Below are 18,812 nucleotides of genomic sequence, written 5' to 3' on the forward strand. Positions count from 1 at the left end.
CTGGATTACACATCGGCTTTAATATCTTCCGTAATTGTGCTTCTTAAGTAAATGTATCTTATTTTCAGGATCTTTATTTATTTATCACTAGATATCAAGACAGAAATACTGGAAAATTTTTTAGTGTAGTAGTAGGACAGGGTGAAGTGCTGTGGTTAATTTCATGTCCTACTGATATCAGATGGTGGGAAGCTACATCGAGAGGGGGAAAACGAGGAGAAAGTGGGAAAATTTGGTATGTCATAGTCTCCCTGTCTCTCAAGGCAATATTACGGAGCAACATTTATCATTAATTAATCATGGCTGCTAGGACATCACAGGGGTAAATAATGTTACACACTCGGGAGACACGTTTTCCATTTCAGGGCTCTCTATCCATCCAGAAGAAATAAAAGAGAAGGAGGCCTGGGAGAGCCATCACAGCACAGCTGGAGGAATACACCCATCTATACTAACTTCATTCAATCATAGTGTCGCTAATAGTAGGTGTTGTGGTATGTTAAGGGACACATCCTTTGAATATGCCATATCACTTGATAAAGAGGTGAAAAATTAAACACTCTCATAACAGTGACTGCGTTATGCCCAGGGAATACAGAGCAATCCTGAATTCAAAGATTACAGACTGAAACAAGGCTGGGTTTGGGGTGACATTCTTATCAACCTATCATTTCCTACTGATTTTAAGTCAAGAGCGCATGTGTGAGAAGGTCTGGAGATACCTGGATTTGTATAACTAGAGTATGAAGGAATATAAAGACAACTTTATGGGTCTAAAGTCCTGAAGAGAAAATCAAGTGTCTCAGAGCAGTGGTAGCACACATGCGCCAACCGCCTGTGAATGCATGCATAGTATGGAGTATACTTTGAAAGGTTGGCTTTCGACTGTATGCAGACGCTGAATGGAAATCAAAATTGAAGTATACCTGGAGCTTTAACATTGGAATCAGGGTTATAGTTAGGGTTAGGTCTATGTTTGTTTGGCAGGAATGTGGTTTCAGGACTGTGGAGTGGGACATGGTCATGTGTCTGTCACTGGGGAGAGAGGAAGCAGTAAGGGCCATCACCTGGTGATTGTTAACACTAAACACTTGTGTCTCAATACAGTGACGACGGAGACAGGCTTGAAAAGGCTGCCGAGAACGCCGGAGAGGTCTGTCAGAGAAAGACAGACCAGTGACTCTTCCTCTGAAACTGTGCTTGATGCTGAAATGCTGTACCTTACTTGTGAAGCTAGAAAGAGTGCCGTGTTAGTACTGCTGAAAAGCCAAGTGACTGTGTTTGTGAAGCTGAAAAGTCATTAAAAGTTGATTTACCTGGACTGCAACCCGGACTCCTGCTCCTTTATTACTGGAACCTCTACAAGGACCAATACAAGAAGTAGATCCAGGTGAATGTCCAACATGCAAAATCACAGTCACAGTTGAGGTAAATAGTTGCTTTTTCACCATCGGGCCTGGTGAACCATGGCTTCCAACTGGTCAACCGAGACCAATGGCCTTGGACCTTGAGCTACGAGACCAAAATCAATCTGCATTCCCATCGGGCCAATAGCATTGCCCTAAAACCTGCCCTTAAGTCAACATCACACACCCTGCCCATTTCACATGCAAGAGGGAAACTCAAGTTGAGATATCAGACTCTGTAGACAAGCCAGCCCTCGAAATGAACACACATTTGTACTGTGCCCGCAATTTAAAAAAATAAATTCCATTGTGCACTTGATACACAACTGGGCAAGTTTGGTGACAATATATTTAATATATATATATATATATATATATATATATATATATATATATATATATATATATTAAATATTTTGGTGACAATATATTTAATAAAGTTTTTGTTTAGGCACACGTGATCAACCCAAATGTTCAGAAGAGCCCTGATTTAGTCTACTGGTCAGTAGTTAAAATTTTCCATTATCCATTGATTTGTTGAGTTAAGCTGGTAGCTATATAAGAAAAATTGGGAAATGAGTCTCTTGGTGCTAAAACCTCTGACCTGACTCAGCAAAACTCTGCCTTTGACATTGACCCCGCCTCAATCCAAAATGGGCCTTCTTTGGATAAAAGGGTAATCCGTGGGCCAAAGAACATTGGCTGTTTGCCCCGAGGAGGCAGTATGAAACACTGGAAGAGACAGTGGGAATGTAACCGGCTCTAGCATGCACTAGCATGACCGCGTTAGGCCCGATAGTTGAAATGCGACTTATACAATGTAAAGGAAGCCTGTATCAGTGTGAACCCTGTTGCCGATAAGGGCTGTATATGAGGGGCTCATAGAAGGTTATAGGTAGCAAGCAGCGAGAGGCTGAGAAAGCCTGCCACTCATTTAAGTCTAATAACTCCATGTTTGGGGTGGGGGGGAAGAACACCCTAATTAAGAAGTTGTCGTCTTGGAGTTTTCCAGAGAGGATAAAATGCACAAACAAGGTGTGAAGGGCAAATAATAAATGACAGCCATTATTGGCATTCTTCATGTGAATAGATGTAAGTGAGCAAACAAATGAACAAATATAAAGACAAAGAGAGGGTGGGGGGCTAGAGATGTATACACTGAAAAGGGAAAGTGAGACATTTCCTTCACACCACTACACAGGTAATTAAAACCCTTAAAGTGGATGCAAGCTGTGCTCTTGAAATGAGAGAGGCCCTGAGCTTCAGCCACACTATTAGAGGAAATTACACGATGATGTTGTTGGCCAAGAAGTTATTGGCTGAGATGGGGAACATGATGGAAACAAGATCATTTTTGTAGATTGGACAACAATCACACAGCTCCGCTCAGCATGTTTCTCTGTGTTAATTCAATGCAAGTTTCAGCAATGCTCTTGAGCAACCTTACACCCCCTTTTTTTTTTCTTTGCTGCTCACATGGAGTAGGGCATGTGTGCAATATTTGCATGTTTTCTTTGACAGCTGAGGGCAAATTAATGCTGAACTTGACCCATATGATTAGCGGGTCAAGATAAAAGACATTCACCATACAAATGCAAGGGATACAATTTAATGCCTTATCAGATGTTAAATCAGACATAGCAACATGAGTGAGTAATATGTACCAAATTCTATTGGATGGGAAATATCAGCCCACTTTTATAGGACTACATCCTGATAAAGGGTGAATCAGCTAATTGTACTGGGTCTGTTTATCAGCCCTAATATCTACCTAAAATAACAATGCAAATGCTGACCTTTATATATCAACACAGAATCAATACAAGCTCTTGGCTGCAACAACAACTATGTAGTCTGACGACAACCTTATCAAATAAATTGTGTCACTCATAGTCCATCAAGAGGAGCATAAACTAAGAGTCTGCTACTCCAAACATCACAGGTTTTCCCATCCAAATGTTGAGTTGCACCCTGGGATTTCTGAGACTGTCAGCACATGCTACTGTTTGATCATGTCTCTCAAGTGGAGTGGAGAAAGCGTGGAAAAATAGAAACTCTCTCTGCCTCTCTGAAATACATCTCTGTAATATTATCATTAAGCAAAAGTGCAGGGAGAAATTTACCTGCCATCTGGTTGGTGTTTTAGGCTTAGTTCCGCCTCAGTGAGTGACAGATCATTGAGTTCCATTATTTGATGTGTCTTTTGTTTCTGTCATCCGTGGCTTCTACATCTGCAGTTACATGCGAACAAACAGCCACACACACTGCAACAAATTGGCAAGGCGAGGCAAATGCCCTCAAGACGTACTCACTCGATGTCGCAAAACCTCACTCGGTAACAAAGAATCAAAGCAATCATGACATAATTTATAATGACAAGATGCACGTGTATTATGTTTAAAATAGTTAACATGCATAGAAATGTTGGCATAAGTTTCTACTGAACACAGGAGAGGGAAGATAATATAGGAAGTAAAGCTGTAAATCGATTAAAATTTTTAATCGAATGAATTACATGGTGTCCCGATATATTTATCATAATTAATTGCATATACAAATATTTCCTGAGAAAGCCCCTCATATAACAATAATAATTCAATATATAATGATTAAATAATTATATATAGTTATCTTTAAATATTTAAAAATTTCAATGTGCACCTGCGTCAGAAATGCTTGTGTAGTGTCTCAGGTGTGTTGCGTCATAAACATACAATTTTTAGGTCACTATGTCAAGTTAAATATAGTTTAATAATTAGAACACATCTTGAGATCCCTTAGTTCTAATTTGCGCTCAATCAAGTGTTTTGAATGCAAGAACGTAATGCATGTTTGTGTTGTTGCTGCTGAAGGGTTGTTTTGTTCACTGTATAAACTGTGTGTTGGCCATACAGCTGAAATTTCAATTACTGCCCTCTGGAGTAAACAGGTGGTACTACAAGCTTGCATTTCTCAGGAATCTTCCTTATTACAGTCCGGGGGCATTGCGATAAAAAACGTTTTAACATGTTATTTTTAAATAAATAACAAAATTGACGACTGAAAAAATTACTTTTAAATCAACAGCACTAATATGAAGTAATTTAAGCCAAAAGAATAGAATTAAACAATAATCACACTGTGAATTTGACGACAGTGGGTCTAAAGTTTTGCTGCTGAAATCGGTCTGTGCTTACAAAAAATCACTGCCCCAGTGGCCAAAGCTGGATGTGTTCTTGAAAGTATGGGCTCATGTGAGCTCCAGTTTCTAGGTGAAATGTCCACAGAGTGGCACAAAATGAGTTGTAATTTTAGTTGTAAATAATGTAATATTGTCAACAGGAATGCATATGTTATCAACTGTATCCCTAACCCAAAATCCAACCCTAAACCTAACAGTCAGTGAAGTAAAATGTTTATTTTAGAGCAAAAATGCTACCTCTGAATGCCAGTTACCATTGATTATGTGTACACGATTACTTCCTGATTTCCACAGGACCAGATTATGTGTCTCCGAGGTTGCTCTTGTCTGAATTGAAGCAAAAATATCTGATAGGAGATGCCGTTTGTCAGTAATTTGGCTGATAAGGATGACTTCATGGTACATAAACTTTCAGAAGCAACACATCGATTTCAAATGTGATCATGTTGAATTAAACAACCAATTGCTAATGTGTGAGGCATGGCACACAGGTTTGCTGTATCTCTGTTGTGGTATTGTTGTAGTATGTGTTGCCTCAGGCATTGCTCATTTGTTGGGAACAGGCATTGGTCAATGTGCTCCCACAGTGTTAAGAGTAAGAAAAAGACAGTCGATACACATCTTAGAAGATACCATATTGACTCAAGAGACCGGGCAACTGTTCAGTGTGCATTTATAATGGTCTGATATCTTCCCTGATAGGAGTCCATACATCACCACAGTTGAGATCGCTATCTGCAGTTGGTCTTGGCTCAGGCAAGAACCTCACTCTTGCTCCCACGCAAAAGTGAGAAAGGAAAATAGCGCAGTGACAGTAAATGATTGCTCAACATGCACAGGTGTCATCAATCATCCCGAGACAGAGACTTAGCAAGTAGATTTCCCAAAAGTTTCAGAGTAAAGGTTAGATTAGACGTCATGAGAAGGAATGGAGTTTCACATCAAGTAAAGTGTTGCAAAGGTTGGTTGTCTGCAGCCAGCTGCAGTTGTTACTGAGGCTAACTACCATTATTAGTTTTACTAGTCTAACAGCTGCTGGCATTGCCTCAGCAGCCATCCAGCTACTTGGGTTAAAGTCACACTTGAGTTACTTCAAACCATGCAGAAATTATTCTTGGTCCTGTCTACTTGGAGTGAGTGAGATAACAACCACAATGTCTTGTATTGGACATTCACATATCTTAGTAATTAAGGAAAGTGCTAATTGCTTCCTTGTTGTTACATTGTCAGTGTTAATAGCCATGCATGACACACTGGAAATGTCATGTTGTCCAGCCATGCATGAACTAGCAGTGCTGGTTTTGATGGATCGCTACCCACTACATTCCTCAAAAAAAATGTTTTACCAAATCATTTTAAAAAAACATTTCCTCTGTGCACATAAATCTTGTTGACAACAATATTATGACACCTCACAAACATAGGCTGAACCTTTTCTGCTGAGAGGGCTTATACGCGGTCTTTACAGGTGTTATATCCTGAGTCTGTAATCTGGGAGTTGCATATCAGGCATGTCTTTTTACGTCAATCCACAGCAGCGCCATTTGGCTGCGTTCCTGATTCCACCAGTAGCTAAACGAGCACACCCTTATCATCGGTGACACCTCCACACTAAACTTCATGAATAAGGCTTCTGAAAACACACAGACACAGGAATGCTAAACATACAGGCGGTATGACCGCACTGCACCATTTTTCATCCTGAGTAACAATGAACATCTGATTAGCCATCAGAAGCTCAACACCTCACACCGGCATCAGGGAAAACGCCATAGTACAGGAACTAGGTGAAGTGTGAGCAATGTAGATAACATGCTCACTAGAATCTGTTTGTATGCATATACATACAGAAGTGTGCATGAGAGACAGAAACATTGATAGATAGTAGTCATTTGATTCTAATCCTACAAAAATTAATTGTCATATAAAAAGGATGACCGCAAAGAAGGTTATATAATGGATGGTTCCAGTCCAGGATACTGACACAGTGCACCAGCTGTTCTAAAATACATGATATCAGAATCAGAATGAGCTTTACCCATGCTTACACATACAAGGATTTTTTCTTGCTTACAGAAGCTTTCAGTGTACAAACAATAAAAAAACAAGAGAGATATATAATAATAATAATAAAAAAAAGTGAAAAGAAATATAATAATAAGTATATATAGAAATAAACAATAAGACTATATATATATATATATATATATATATATATATATATATATATATATATATACACACACACATGTGTGTAAGTTGGGAATAATGTACAGATTTAGATGTTTCTGAAGGAAATTGGTACTTTAATTCAGAAAGTGGCATTCAACTGATCACAAAGTATAGTCAGGACAATACTGATGTTAAAAACAGCACCATCACTATTTGAAAAAAGTCATTTTCGATCAAATCGAGGCCCCATTTCCAGCAGCCATCACTCCAACAACTTTTCCTTGACTTATCATGCTAAATTGCAAATTTGGTACTAGAAAAATCACTTGCCATTATTTCAAACAAAGTTGAAAGCTATTTGGATCATTAAGAGAAACTTAATATTGTCTTTGTGTTTGTTTTTGAGTTGCCACAGTATGCAATAGACTGGCATGTCTTAAGGCCAATATTAGGGCAAAAATGGCAAAAAAAGAAACAGCTCTCTGTAGAAACTCATTTGTTGATGAATAAAGGCTATGATGACACTACAGTCTTCAAAGACAAAGGAAATCTTGCTGTGGAACGCGGAAGGCAAGAGGATAAGTACATCAGAGTCTCTAGATTAAGAAATAGATGCCTCACATGTCCTCAGCTGACAGATTCATTGAATTCTACCCGCTCAACACCAGTTTCATGTACAACAGTAAAGAAAAGACTCAGGGGTGCAGGTCTTACGGGAAGAATTAAAAAGAAAATGGTAAATGGTAATGTAAAACAGTTAAAGGATGGGAAAGGAGGAGGCGAGAACCGGCTTGACGATATAAATAATAGTTTTAATGATAAACTTAAAAGAAGACATAAACACACATGACGGACATGTAAGACAGTTAAAGGATGGGAAAGGAGGAGGCGAGAACCGGCTTGACGATATAAATCATAGTTTAATGGAAAACTTAAAAGACAACACAAACACACATGACGGACATGTCCGCTAACGATCTCTCTCTCCCGCACGGCCCTCTGCAGTCAGCCTTTAAACCTCACGGAGGCATAATTAGCCTAATACGGGACCGGGTGTGTAGGATCACGACCCGGCCCCGCCCTCCGCCCTGCCACAGGTAACTTTTTCATTTACCATTTAAAAAGAAATAGCCACTTTTGAAACAGAAAGAAAAAGTTAGAGTGGACATAAAAACACAGACACTGTACAACAGATAATTGGAAAAGAGTGTTCTGGATCTTCACCCCATTGAGCTTTTGAGGTATCAGCTAGACTGTAAGGTGCGTGAGAAGTGCCCGACAAGATAGCCACATCTATGGCAAGTGCGACAGGAAGTGTGGGGTGAAATGTCACCTGAGTATCTGGACAAAGTGACAGCTAGAGGATCAAGGATGCCCTAGATGCCAAGGATCTGCAAAGCTGTCATTGCTGCATGTGGAGGATTTTTTGATTAGAACCCTTTGGAGTAGTTTAAGAAGTTCTGACATTTATTTTCACATTATTAATGTCCTGACTCTACATTGTGATCAGTTGAATGCCACTTTGGTGAATAAAAGTACCAATTATTTTCCATGAGAGCAAAATATGTACATTAATCCAAACTTTTGGCTGCCAGTGTATGTACAAATACAAATCTGTTATATAATACAGCTTTGATGCAACACACCTGTTCACTTACTGTGTATATCACTGTAACATGAATAGAGGCCAGGTAAACTGTTAATCTTAGTTGGTTAATATATGTCATGTCAGGGACTATATATTCTGGCAGAAGGATGGCACTTAATGAATTTGATAACTTAAGATATAGTTCACTCAAAAATGAAAATTCTGTCAATATCAAACACCCTCTTGTTGTTCCAAACTTGACTTTCTTCTGTGGCACAAAAAAGGAGATGTTAGGCAGAAATACAATCTCAGTCACAATTTACTTTCATTGTATGGGGGAAAAACATTATGTATTGAAAATGAATGGTGAATGAGGCTCATTCTGCCTAACAACTCCTTTTGTGTTCCACAATAGATGGGTTTGTAACTACATGAGAAATTATGATAGAATACAAATGTTTGGGTGAACTATCCCTTTAATAATGTTTTAATTAATACTTTAGTAACCATTTTATTAAAGCAATAAAGCACACAATGCTGTTCTTTATAGTGAATATAGTCAAAATGAAGAGGTTGAAGCACTCCACTTCATGTCAAGCATAACAACGCCCCTTTGCTGTGACTATAATCACAATACAGCATGGCTTCTCCTACCTCATTGCTAAATAATAACTTTTATTGGCGGAGCAAAGCATGCAATTTTTATTTCAGTAGTAAAAGCTCATGTACTGTACATCACTGACTGGATATTAAAAGTAAATTAAAACAAAATGAGAAAATCAAACAGAAATCAAACAAAACAAAAGGCAGAAAAACTATCCATTAAATAACTAAAAACTAAAAGTTAGTCACACAGGAACTTACATATAATAAAAAGACATTTAAACTATTTAAATATGGTGACATTTGTCGTCAGATGGGGTGTATATTGGAAGGAAGAATGAAGAGCATGAACGAAAGACAGGAGGAATGATAACACAGAAGTAATGTTATAAATATGAAAATGTGTTTTGAGTTCAAATCTAAGCACCTTGCACCAACAGGACACAAGTTGAATACAAAAATACACAACTACACCAACTATCAAAACACAGTGCTCTTTTTAATTTTTTGTTAATAAGTTCTACACTATCATGACCTTACATAATCCTGAATTTACTTAGTTCACTAGTCACTCGTTCTTGCAGCTAGACAATACCTGAGATCAAATTTCACAAAACACAGACGATAAGATTTGTATCAAAGGATGCAAATAACACTGACTGCATTTAAGCAGTCAACGTGAGGTACAGAAAAAAGGTTGGCCAGGTTAGATGCAAATTCTGCATTAACTGGTGCTGAAAAGGATGCTCGAGATACATTGGCAACATTTAGGTTGATATCTATTCTTTGGAAATGTTTTAAGCAAATAAGAGAGCCTCCAAGTTCTTGCTAAAACTAAATACAGCTACATTTAATAGTCCCATAGACTATTGCCTGAGATGGGCAAAGGATACAGTTCAGTTCAAACTCCACCTGTCGAGCTAGCTTGGCAAGCTAGCGATAACAAAATTATCCCTAAACCTAGCTGTAACCTTTGTAGCTCAACAATTTTGTTCAACAATCATCGTAGCCATGCAGATGAACAGCTATTAGCAATTGTTTAGTGAACTCTAACACCTGAATAAGTTAGAACAACAAAGCACAATATATGCAAAAACTCTAGCCCTATTTACATTAATATTTCCACGGAATATACACGGATGCAGCTGTTAGTCAATGCACCAATTCCGCAAACTAACCCAGCCGGTTTTGTGGCGCTTTTGTGCATTTGAACTGTTTGTCTGTGTTTTTGTTTAAGCCAATTTAGTGATTTTCATGTTGGTTGGGCATGCAGTTGGAGACCTACCTCAAAGAACATGCTTATTCAATGCAAGATTGCATACTGCTCAACACATTTCGACCAAATCCTCAATTAAAAAGAAACAATGCTGTTTTAAAAATAAAATTATAAAATAAAATTATAGCTTAACTTGGATAATGCAACTAATTATTGTAAATAGAAGTGTTTAACTGCAAAAAAAAAAAAAAGGAATTAAATGTATTAATTAATAAAATAAATAGTAGATGAGCACCTTGTGCACAGTACTGCTGTGCAAAGACAAAATATAGTAAGCACATTTGTAAAAATTGAGTTATGCAGTACATTTTCTCTGAGACTATGATCTGTCACGGCTCAACTATGCTCAGATGAAAAAATGGCTAAATGTTTGCCTAAAAGTTAATGCAAAATTACAAAAACATGCAATATTAGTGAAATAAGTCTCCAAATCAATGTCACCCATCTCCCCTCCCTAAAAATGGTTTAGTCCAGATGTCCCACTAAGACAACAACAAGAAACAAGTGTCAAGAAAAAGAGAAAACAACTCTCTGCCCTTGGCTGGATAAGTGTTATTATATTCTTTAATTAGAATTTATTGGAATATTGATTATGCTGTTAGACACCTGAAAGACTGAACGTTTTATAATATTCCTTGTGTGTTTCTTTGTTCTTATTTTATTAATGACCTTTTAGGTCTTGAATAATTGCTTAAAAACTTAAAACAATGTTTACTTAAGAAATTATTGAAGGCTAAATGTCATTGCTTTGATATAATATTTATATGAAAATTAAATACAAAATAAATACAAATATACATTACTTTTGGTATCGAAAAGCATACAATTTCACTTAAATTGGTAATGAATACTTAAATTTGTGTATTAGTCTGAAGACTTTTCAGGATAGTTGATGATCAGCTGTTATGTTACAAATACAACACAAAAAAACATACAGTACTGTCTAGTTCGGTTGGACATCAAAGACATCAAAGTGACTGAGCAAAAAGGTCCAGCATTTACATTTTGGTTCAGCCCAGATGTAATAAGGTAGCCATGTTATGGTGCAAAATCATGTGAAACATATGCTTTGTACATTACAGTGTTAGCTATTTAACAATTAGAAAAATGTATCCATAAATATATCCAAGTAGAGAGTGCTACCAGAGGTTGGTGGTAACATGCTACATTTACTCCATTACATTTTCTTGAGTAACTTTTTTGAGAAAATGTAATTTTAAGAGTAGATTTAATGGGGAGTACTTATTACTCTTACTCAAGTGAAATTTGAATGAAAAGAAAAAGTACACTTACTTCATTACAATGGGAGCGCTACTGTTGTTACATTACTACAATAAGTGTTAATAAATGCGTAATTGGAGAGATTTTTGAATGGGACTTGAACTTTACAGTGGCGCTCTGTCACTTGACTCAAGTTCATCACTGCAGCAACAGCTGTAAGTTCTCAAAAAACAAACACTTTCTTTATTTCACTTTTGAAATTTTCTTATATTAGTGCTGCAATACATCAGTGAATATAAATCCATGTTACTAACCTTCAACAATGAACGCGAGCGATGTCAGGTTGCAATGCCATTAAACAGTGTCTTTGATTATAATGGGAGCAATTTGTTTTTGCCGCATCATGCCGCTCATGTATGATGTAGACAGAATGCAATTTTGCTCTGCTGATTGCGTGTTTGATAATGCAGCACAAGCATACAGCCACATGCATTATAAAGCACGCGCGCAATGTGCTTTTCCTAAGTACAACAGAAAACAAGCTCTGAACTAAAATATACCTAAGCGTGCTTCTAAACACAGAAATACGTTGCAGCATCCTGGTTTCTTTCATAACCTCTGCTCCCTGATGGAGGAAATGAGACATTGTGTCAATGTAGTAACCTTCCATCCCCAACCCGTCGCGATGGCTGACCAGGACCGTCTGACTCGGCTAAGCGATTCGGTTCACAAGGCCTCTGCCCTGCATGCAGAGATCGAGACCCTTCTACGGAAGGCTGCGATAGAGACTGTGGATGGCGGGTGACTCTACGCCAGGGTTGGGCCGCTGGCAGTGAGATGCCCCTGGCGATGAGCAGACCAGGTGCGGGATCTTGATCTGCGATGGGGCAGGATATGTTGAATAGCCTTCGTCTGCTTCGTAACCACCGAGAACTGCTGCACAAAGTCCTCATCGATGTCGCCGAATAGGCCAACCTGGGAGACGGAGGCATCAAGGAATCGTACCTTGTCAGCTTCCCTCATCTCGACTAAGTTAAGCCTTAGGTGGCACTCCTGGACCACCAGGGTAGACATGGCCTGCCCGAGAGTCCGCACAATGACCTTCGTCGCCCGGAGGGTGAGATCGGTCACCGAGCACAGCTCCTGCATCAGTCTCGGGTCAGAACTACCCTCATGCAGATCTCTTCATGCCTTGGCTTGGTGCACCTGCAGGAGAGCCATGGCATGCAGAGCGGAGGCGGCCTGTCCAGTGGCACTGTAAGTCTTAGCTGCCAGTGACGACGTAAGCTTACAGGCCCTGGAAGGTCTGCCAGGTGGCGGCGACCCCATGGCAGCCCCACCATTGAAGGTAGTGAGAGCGGAGGAGCTTAGAGATCAGGTCTGGGCAGTAAAAGGTGCCTTCCACGACCTTGTGAGCTCCTCGTGCACCTCTGGGAAGGGACCCCAAATCACCCCCAGTGCTAACCGACGTGGCCTCATACCCGTAGGTAGAAGGACTGAGGCGAAGAGCCGCTGGGGTAGCTTTCCCTCTGACGAAGGAAAGCCACGACAACAATGTTGCCATGGTAATGTTCTTGCAGCGCCCAAGCACATGAGGCACCGATCGTGCCCATCGGAAGCGGAGAGGTAATAACCATTACTAGGAATTATACACAGACGGAAAGGCATCTTTAAAAAGACACTTTCTTTCAGTGCCACTCTTTCAGAAGGGAAATATACTCTTTTAGAGCAAGAATATATTCTCTTAGGCTGATGAAGCACCCAGGGGCATTCTCTGCACTTAACCGGTGGACAAGGGGGAGAATACTCTGTAATGCGCCATAAATCCAACAGATTTTCTTTTTTTTTTAAGAGATGACTGGAATGGCAGAGGGATTCAGCTCGCTGAACACAACCGCTCGGCTCGGAAGAAAAAATCTGAATGAGTGGTTGCGAGCCTTATATACCCATATGTCCGGGAGAGTGGCTGCAATTTCCACTCGCCAATTCCCATTGGCCTTTTCTCAAAGATCAGAGGTGTTTGGGGCGCCCAAGGGCGACCCCTAATGTCACTGCATCAACACAACGTTGAGTGAGTAACAGATAGGGAACTAATGATCAAAATTATTTTGTAAATGTATATACCGTAAGCTGCAGAATATACTGAACTAAGAATCCATGAAAGACTTAAAAAGTTGTGAATTATAATATTATAAATAATAATAATATAATTGAGTCTGAGAGACATGTAGTTTTTTCTGAAATAATTGCTAAATAGGAACGTTTCCAAGCTTTTCTTCTAATTTTCAAACCCAATTTGTCAAGCATCCTTAAAGTGATAGTCCACCCATAAATTAATATTCCATCATCATTTAGACTCACTCTCGTTGTTCCAAACCTTTGTGTCTTCATCTTCTCTGGAACCAAAAACAAGGTGTTAGGCAGAATGTTAGGGACTAACAAATGGAAGTGAATTGTACTGAGGATAAAATTCTGTCTAACATCTCCTTAATTGTGTTCATTGTGTCCAAGTTATCCTGATTTAGAACATGAGGTTGAAAAAATGATATTATAATTTTCATTTTTAAACCATCACTGTATTAGTGTGTATAAAAGATGACATAGGTGGGCTAAAGCACATAACTGTTAAACAGAAGTTTGTTGGTTCGATCCCCACGGCCACCACCATTGTGTCCAGGTTGCTCCGGGTGGATTGTCCCTGTAATAAGTGCACTGTAAATGCCAAATGCATAAATGTAAATGTAAATGATACATGCACACAAGGTGTTGAAATGAATAATCAGATCTTTGTAATGTAACTAGTACTCACTACTTGAATAATCATTTACTTTGATACTTTCTTATTCAATTAATTATCATCATTAGTAATTTTACTGCTACTTGAATAATACATTTTTAAAAGACTTAGTATTTAGTACAGTTTTTGGCTACTCTAACCATCTCAGAGTGCTACTAAAGTGGGAACTAAAGTTAATTTTCTCTATGGTCAAGGACTCAAATTAGTCCAATAAAAAAGAAAATAAGCATGGCACTCATATTATATTAAAAAGCTTTTATTATTCCATGGCTGCAGACAACTTCGGGAGAATTAAATGTTTTGTCTACAGTGTGATATTTTTTATGTAAATATAATGCTATAGTTATAATGCTTTTTAAAAACTAATTTCACTGTTCAAGAATTACTTTCTATTTTATATTTCTGTTTACAACCCAAATTCCGAAAAAGTGGCGACAGTATGAAACATTTTAATAGTAACAAAAAGGAAAGATTTGTCAATTATATTCACCCTTTGCTATATTGAAAGCACTACAACTAAACATCATATGATGTTTTACCTTGTAAATTTGTTATTTTTTTAATCCCTAATTTGGAATGCCTGGTTCCAAATGCACTCTAAATCCTCTTGGTGACGTAGTGACTCGACAATCGTCAATCCAGGTGGCGGAGGACGAATCTTAGTTGCCTCCACGTCTGAGACCGTCAATTCGCGCATCTCATCACGTGGCTTGTTGAGCGCGTTACTGCAGAGAAGTAGCGCGCATGGAGACCCACACTATTCCACGCGGCATCCAAGTACAACTCACCACGTGCCCCACCGAGAGCGAGATCAACATTATAGCGACCATGAGGAGGTTACCCCATGTGACTCTACCCTCCCTAGCAATCGGGCCAAATTGGTTGCTTAGGAAACCTAGCTGGAGCCACTTATTCGAACTCGAGACTCCAAGGGTGGTTGGTAGTCAGCATCAACACTCACTGAGCTACCCAGTCCCCGTTTATTGTTTTTGTTTTTTTAAATGTACAGTAATTTCAAATTGCAACACACTCCAAAAAAGCTGGGACAGTCGAGATTTTACCACTGTGAAACATCACAATTTCTTCTAATAAGACTTAAGCATTTAGCCACTGAAGACACAATTTTTAAAGTTTAAAAAGTGGAATTTTCCCCCATTCATCCATTATGCAGGTCTTCAGCTGCACAAATGTTTGGGTCTTCATTGCCGTATTGTGTGCTTCTTAATGCACTACTCATTCTCAATTGGAGATGGTCAGGACTGCAGGCAGGCCCATCTAGCACCCGCACTCGCTGCTTATTCGGCCAATATGTGGTTTGAAGTTGTCCTGATGAAAATTTCGGGACATCCCTGGAAAAGATGGTGCTGGATGGCAGTATATGCCGCTCCAAAATTTTTAGATATCTATCTGCATTAATGGTGCCCTCACATATGTGCAATTTGCCCATGCCACAGGCACTGTCTCACCCCTGGCCCAAACAGACACTGGCTTTTGGACCTGATGCTGGTAACAGCATGGATGGTTTTTTCCTCTTTGGCCCGGATAACACGATGGCTGTGTTTCTCCAAAACTATATGAAATGTGGACTCATCGGACCAAAAAAACACAGTTCCACTATTCTACTTTCCATCTAAGATGAGAATGAGCCGAGAGAAGTCGGCATCGCTTTTGGTCAGTGTTGATGTACAGCTTCTGCTTTGCATAGTAAAGCCTTAACTTGCATCTGTGGATGCAGCAGCGAATGGTGTTGACCAGGGGTGCCCACACTTTTTTGTGTGATGATCTACTTTTAAATGACCAACTCAATAAGATCTACCAACTAAAAAAAAAAAAGTTTCATTTAAAATAAGAAAATGCTCGTTGGGACTACTGCATGTATCCCTACATGGAATTCATATTATAATTAATAAAAAAATATATAATAATGTTCAATGTTGATATCATTCAGTTTTAAAACTAAACCCAAAACACCTACAGCACAATAGATTACAATAGCCAGGGCATTTACCTTATTCTGATGACTTGCACTGAATGGAATCAGACAGTTTTGCCTAATCCGGGCAGTAGCATCGCAATTTCACGCTCTGTTCTCAGAAGTCCTTGAAAGGCGCGTGTGCGCAAACCTAGTTGCCATGACAACTGAATAAACAAAACCTTGCCTGGTCAATATTTACTCGTCTAAGTGCAAGTCAGACAGAAACTAAAAGAAGGAAAGACATTATATTTATTTTATTAAAATTTTACGAAAGTACATTTAAATTTTGTGCGATCTACCACCTTTGCCTTTGCGATCGACTGGTAGATCGCGATCGACGTATTGGGCACCCCTGGTGTTGACTAACAAAGGTTTACTAAAGTAATCTCAAACCCATGTTCATGATATCATTACAGATGAATGATGTTTTTTAAGGCAATTAATTTTGAGGGATCAGAGATCACGTGCATTCAGAAGTGGTTTTCGTCTTACCCATTACACACCAAGATTTGACCAGATTTTTTGAATCTTTTAATTATATTATGCACTGTAGAGGGTGAAATGCCCCAAATCCTTCCAATTTGTCTTTGGGGATCATTGTTCTCAAATTGCTGGATTATTTGATGAAGAATCTGTTGGCAAATTGACAAGTCTCAAATGATCCTTGCTCTTGAAGGACTAGGCTGTTGTTGGAGGCTCCTTATATACTATGATACTATTGCCTCACCTGTTTAACATCTCCTGTTTCACATTGCCTTATTTTAACTTGTCAAATTGTCTTAAATTGCCTGTCTCAACTTTTTTGGAGAATGTTGCAATCATCTGATTTGAAATTACAATGCAATTCACAAGATAAAACATCATATAATATGTAGTTGTAGTGTTTTCAATATAGCAAATATTAAAAATGACAAATCACTACGTTTTGTATTTATTAGCATTTTTCATACTGTCCCAACTTTTTTGGAATTGGAGTTGTATATTTAAAATAGGCTATATTAATTTCTGAACCTATATCTTAATTATTTGTAGATAGATAGATAGACAGGTAGATAAATAGACAGACTTTATATTCCTATATGTAGGTAAGTTACATAGTACTCTTCATGGGGTGTAGGATATTGGGTGGTGGGGGACTGAGGCCCACATCAATATTCTTTCAGGGGACCCAGAATTCCCTAGCTACAGCCCTGTTACCAAGTGAGTATGTACTTGGCTGGACAACAAAACAAATTCAAAGCCATTTTTCTCAGTTTAAGTGTTGGCATAGTTACTGTATTTTGCCTTTGTGGGAAAGTTTGCAGTCACACGGAGCACTACATTATCAGTGAAATAGTGACATTAGTGTGTGTGTGTGTGTGTGTGTGTGCTTATACATTAGACAATGTCTCATGTCAGTCACCCCAGAGGATGAGCTGTGTCATTACTGTCACCTAGTGGACAGTCATGAGTGAGTGAAAGTGGAGGGGAGAGGGACAGAGACACACTTGATTTATTATGGTGTCCAAATAAACAGACCCAGGACTTGCTATATTTTGCAGAGTAAACTGCCATCTTCACACACCATCAAAACCTGAGAAGTGAAAGTGTTTTGGTAGTTGCGTGTGAGAAGCATGGGTGGAGATGAAATGAGAGACTAAACGAGTATGAGAGGAGAATTCATGTTTTTCAGTAAATCCGCTGTGCTCTCTAAGGATTGACCTAATCATTTCTTCTTATAAACTAACATAGCTCATCATGCATCTATTTCAAACAAAATTTACCAAACAATTTCTCAAAATGACTGGAAAAAATTCCAAAAGCATGAAAGAGTGTAGTCTGTGTTATTTGAACCATAACTGTTCACAAAAAAAAAAATCAAGTACATACGGAGAATATCAGAGCTGGAGATGACATGTGACATCTTCAAACTCATGCACCGTATATGACCTGGACAGCGGCTCCAAAAGGCTTTGTCCACTGCTTCAGAAAAGCTCACCTATAGTCCATAACAGCTGATAATGAACACAATTATGGGCCGGGAACAGCAATAATAGAGATTTAGTGGGGCAGTAAATTCTTTAATTACCTGTTAACACCCTGTGTCTCTTTGGACAAGTGCAGGAATACGGTCCCTAAATCTGCACGGAAGAGAGGCACCACTAGGGAGAACTTATGTGAGTGAGGACTCATCACTGCCGTCCAATCACTGTACGTAGATTGTGAGGATTATAGAGCTCACCTTATCCTCTGTAAATAATGGAGTGAAATAAATCAACCGAGGAACAGCGTCAGAGATTTACTAGGTTTCTCAGCAAAATTGACACCAAAAGTGACAAAAATACCCCAAACATTTTTGCTACAGTGCATTCTTTTATATACGTTTTGAAATATATGTTTACTAATATTTCATTCTAGGCATCTAGTTATAGGTAAATATGCCTATTTGCTCTAGTAGAGGTGTCTGATTTTGAAAGTTTAGTGGTTCTTCATATCTTTGTAATGCACTGTAAAAGCATTATAATGCATTAGTAATGTCTCACAATACACCTTATAATATGTTATAACTTCTCATAAATAACTGTAACCACAATTATAATACATTATAATACTT

General features: G+C 38.7%; 1 protein-coding gene across 3 annotated transcripts in view; it reads right to left on the minus strand.

Annotated features, from left to right (window-relative positions):
- slc25a21 (solute carrier family 25 member 21) overlaps positions 1-18,812 on the minus strand; it is a 152,135-nt gene that overhangs the window by 55,434 nt on the left and 77,889 nt on the right. Inside the window, exon 1 of one of the 3 annotated variants that reach the window (XM_052146140.1) lies at positions 1,317-1,462. The exons of the other annotated variants lie outside the window; for them this stretch is intronic. The gene's annotated coding sequence lies outside the window, so the exon portion shown is untranslated. Of the gene's footprint in view, positions 1-1,316; positions 1,463-18,812 lie in introns of those variants that run through there. 3 annotated transcript variants of the gene reach the window in all.

Source organism: Xyrauchen texanus, chromosome 16 (assembly GCF_025860055.1).
Source record: "Xyrauchen texanus isolate HMW12.3.18 chromosome 16, RBS_HiC_50CHRs, whole genome shotgun sequence".
Lineage (NCBI taxonomy): Eukaryota > Metazoa > Chordata > Actinopteri > Cypriniformes > Catostomidae > Xyrauchen > Xyrauchen texanus.